The sequence below is a fragment of the Ochotona princeps genome, chromosome 7 (assembly GCF_030435755.1).
Source record: "Ochotona princeps isolate mOchPri1 chromosome 7, mOchPri1.hap1, whole genome shotgun sequence".
Lineage (NCBI taxonomy): Eukaryota > Metazoa > Chordata > Mammalia > Lagomorpha > Ochotonidae > Ochotona > Ochotona princeps.
In genome coordinates, this window is record NC_080838.1 from 24,113,198 (window position 1) to 24,117,646 (window position 4,449).

At 38.2% G+C, this 4,449-nt stretch overlaps 1 non-coding gene across 1 annotated transcript; it reads right to left on the reverse strand.

Moving 5' to 3' along the window:
• Positions 1-4,018: 4,018 nt before the first annotated feature.
• On the reverse strand, positions 4,019-4,124 carry LOC118759050 (U6 spliceosomal RNA). The gene has a single exon (XR_009245868.1). It is a non-coding gene; the product is annotated as a U6 spliceosomal RNA (small nuclear RNA).
• Between the last annotated feature and the right edge of the window lie 325 nt (positions 4,125-4,449).

Below are 4,449 nucleotides of genomic sequence, written 5' to 3' on the forward strand. Positions count from 1 at the left end.
ATTCTCTTTTAACCAACTTTATTAATAAAGGTACTTCCAAAAGTTCTTACAAAGTAGAAATAAAACATAATCTGGATGAAAAGAAACTTTGAAACTCATTTGTAGTAGGGTTCCTCAAAAAGTCTTTGGAAAACACAGATTATGAGAAAAGCTATACATGCATTTCAAACATATTTTTAAAAAAAATTTATTATTATTGGAAAGCCGGATATTCAGAGAGGAGGAGAGAAAGAGAGGAAGATCCTCCATCCGATGTTTCACTCCCCAAGTGAGCCGCAACGGGCCGGTGCACCGATCTGATGCCGGGAACCAGGAACCTCTTCCTTCGGGTCTCCCAAGCAGGTGCAGGGTCCCAAAGCTTTGGGCCGTCCTCAACTGCTTTCCCAGGCCACAAGCAGGGAGCTGGATGGGAAGTGGAGCTGCCGGGATGAGAACCGGCAACCATATGGGATCCCGGGGCTTTCAAGGCGAGGACTTTAGCCGCTAGGCCACGCCGCTGGGCCCTCAAACATATTTTAATCACCCAAATAAACTTGTACTTTAATTCCTAATCTGTGAAATTTTGCATGCACTAACTTTTGATGGAGGGTAAAAATTAGGGTGTTAATTTTTATGTAAAGATTTATTAATGGATTAATAATCATAGAAATTGCAAACACTTTCTGATGATGGGACAGAAAGTTTATTTAATATATTCCCAAGTGCTGTCTGCTACAACACGAAAAACAACCAAGAAAATAGGCAGTGAGATATTTGCTGTCACTTACATGGTACACAACAGCCAAGTGTATGTTTCTGTCATTTGTTGCTTGACAGGAGAATTCTCAGAGCTCGAGAGGGCATAAAAGGGCGGCCACTGAGGACATATCACCGTGACAGTCTGTTGAGTGTTTTCAGTCATTTTACTGAACTGAAGATCTCCATGGAATCTCCTGCTTTACAACAGAGGTACATCAGCATGTCTGAAAAAACATAGTATCAGCATTTATAATATAACTTCAAGGTAGGTGAAAACAATGTCTTAAGTGAAAATTCATATTTTAATTTAATACTCAAAATCAATGCATGTGTCTTGTACTAAGGTTTATGTTCTTCTAAAAAGTGAAGCTAAATATTTTCAAATTTGTTTTAAAATTGGATAGTTAATAAAATATAGGAAAGTTAATTTCTATATAGTATTGATCTTCATAGTATAATTATCAGTTGAACAGTGACAGGGTCATAGTGCCTCATTATTGAAATGTAACCATGCTGCAAACTACTTATGGAAGATAGTACAAACTTAATTTTATGGCTAACAATCAAGCTTGAAATAAATGTAAAAATAATGACTTAACTTCTTAGCAAGAACATCACTAATATTAAATAACTAATCTTAGAGGAATACAAAGATGGACTAAATGGAAAAACTGAATTATTAAAACAAGCAGCACAAAGAAAAAGAAGCCTAAACCATAAACAGTACTAATTTAAGCTTCACCGCCAACATTCTTTGATTATAATTCAGAAGTTTAAGTAAAATTGAAATAAGTGGTAATCAAATAATTGTTTTCATATTTTAAATATACAAATCCTGGAATAATAGGAAATAGTTTATGTTATAGCAATATTTTCTCATCTTTGATAGGAGGCTTCCAAGTTAAAGCTTTTTAGTGACTAAAAACTGATCTTCCCAATTTAAATACTGCTATCAGTGAAAGAAAATCACGTTTTTGTTTGTTTAGGTTTGTTTATTTATATTGGAATTGGAGACAGACAGAGAGAAAGAGAGACATAGAGATTCTACCTACTGGTTCACTCCCTAAGTGTTTGCAACAGCCAGAGCTGAGCTGATCCAAAGCCAGGAGTCAGGAGCCTCCTTCGGGTCTCCTATGCAAGTGCAGGGTCCCAAGACTTTGGACCATCCTCTACTGCTTTCCTAGGCTGCAAGCAGGGAGCATCCAGGACATGAACCAATGCCCATATGAGAACTTGGCAAGTGCAAGGTGAGCTTTAGCCACAAGGCTATCGCATCAACACCTACATGTTTTTAAAGGAACAAAAATTGTCTCCAAGTAAATAGTTTAAAGACATTACAAGGATTAGTTTTCTAAATTCAGCACATTGACCATACTCTAGAAATATCAAATATATGTGCATTGGTCATCATTTATCACTTATTTTGAATTCAACTTACAAATTTGCAGTTTATAGATGGTGAGCATTCAGAGCATCCAAAGTTTGTGGCATGGCAGACACTCAATTTTTTCCCCTTTACATGCTAACCCAGATGAGAAGCATGGAAATTTAATAGAAAGGACACACTGCATGATTGATGTGGCACAATGGGTTGAGCTGTCACTTTTAGTGCTTGTGTACCATATCAAAGTGTTGGTAAGCATTTTTGAAATGTTTTTATAAGCCAGCTTCTTGCTAATGTGTTGCAAAATCAGTGAAATGATCCAAGTATTACTCAGGTGGAAGAAAAGGGTAGAATTCCTGCTTCCTGGCTTCAGCCTGTCTCAGACCCTGGTATTGTGGACATTTGGGGAACAAACAAGCAGATGATGCATGCTCTCTCTCATTCTCATTCTCTCTCTCTCTCTTCTCTCCCTTTGTCTCCAGATATATGCATATTTTCCATAAAATGTTTAAAAATACATTGTGTAAATTCTTTATCTGGACAATTCTAACTAGTTAGAATAGGTTAAACTTCTTAAGTTTGAAGGGTTTGGGGATAGATGAGAGATTTATCTGGGTCAGGGAAACATGTACTGTCTCACATGGTTCGGTTTTCCTTTAATGCTATTGACTCCCATTTGTATAGTCAGTATGACAGCAAAATAGCTTCCATACCAATTCCTGGTGCAATCTTGAAATTAATTCTTAGAGTACTTGGTCAACCACTGGCTATTAAACACACACAATAATCTGTAATATGGGGAAACTTTCTTTGAAAAAGGAATTGGGGATGGCTGTAGCATAGCAGTCCAACTCCCTGTAGCACTTGAATCCCATTTGGATGCTCTTTTTGAGGTCCAGCTGTTCTGTTTCAGATCCAACTCCCTGCTAATGTACTTGGAAAGCAGCAGAGAATGGAGCAAGTGGTTGGGACTTTGCACCCATGCTGCTCATACCAGAGAAGCTTCTGGCTCTTTGTTTCTGACAGGCACAGCTCTGGCCATTGTGGCCATTTGGGGACTGAACTAGTAGATGGAAGATCTCTCTCTCTCTCTTTCTTTCTGCCTTTCAAACAAATTAACATTTTTTTTAAAAGCAAGAAAACAGACCAAACTGTAACTGAGACTGAGGCTGAATTGAATAGTGTCAGGATTCTTAAACGATGTATCTTTGAAGCCTTTCTCTGAATTGTTTCAAGCCTTTCCCTGTGATTATTGCTTTTTATAGCAGTTGCTATGTTAGAGTACAGCTTTGATCTATAAAACCATAATGGAAAAAACTCAAAACAAATATTAAAACTAAATGTAGAGAACTGGGAAAGTGCTTGAGCTAGCAAAACAACAGAATTTGAGATGTAACACAGGTGTGATGATCTTATTATCTAGCGTAGAATGCAGTAGCTTGGAAAATTTTACTTCTTTAGAGACAGGTGTGTATTGAAAGAGAATTTATCATGTATATTTAATTATTCTGCATCGTCTAAGCCTTTTAATCAAGGGAACTATTTAAATAGCAATGGCCAGGGAAATTAGAAGTATAAATATGTGTCTTCCCTTGGTCATTTGCCTCTATCCCAGGATAATAAATAAGAATAAAGACTTTAAATCCTATTGCAGGAGTGACATATTTGTGTATATATTCTACATTCTTGGTGATCACCTCACCAGGAGGTGAAAGGGCAGATATGCAATCAGCTCCTGTATATCTCTTAATCTTATAGTTTCGGGGTTGCTTTCCTATGTCATACACCAACTACATGTTCAGAAGAAACAGGATTTTCATTTATGTCATTCTGGGGAATTTGGAGCATGGCGACTTGATGTAAAATACTGCCTATGTGAGTGATGCAGTCTATGCTTTAATCCGGAAATATGACTTATTTTGCTTCTCATCCTTGTGCAGGGCCCATGCTAATCTTCTCTGTATCATTCCAATTTTAGTATATGTGCTGCCAAAGCGAGCACTGTTTTGCTTCTCTTTATTATTTTTTAAAGATTCATTTATTTTTATTGGTAAGGCGGATATACAGAGAGGAGAAGGGACAGAGAGGAAGATCTTCTGTCCGATGGTTCACTCCCCAAGCAGCCGCAGTGGCTGGAGCTGTGCCAATCCAGAGCTAGGAGCCAGGAGCTCTTTCAGATCTCCCACATGGGTGCAGGGTCCCAAGGCTTTGGGCCGTCCTCAACTGCTTTCCCAGGCCACAAGCTGGGAGCTGGATGGAAAGTGGAGCTGCTGGGATTAGAACCAGCGCCAATATGGGATCCCAGGAGTTCAAGGCGAGGACTTTAA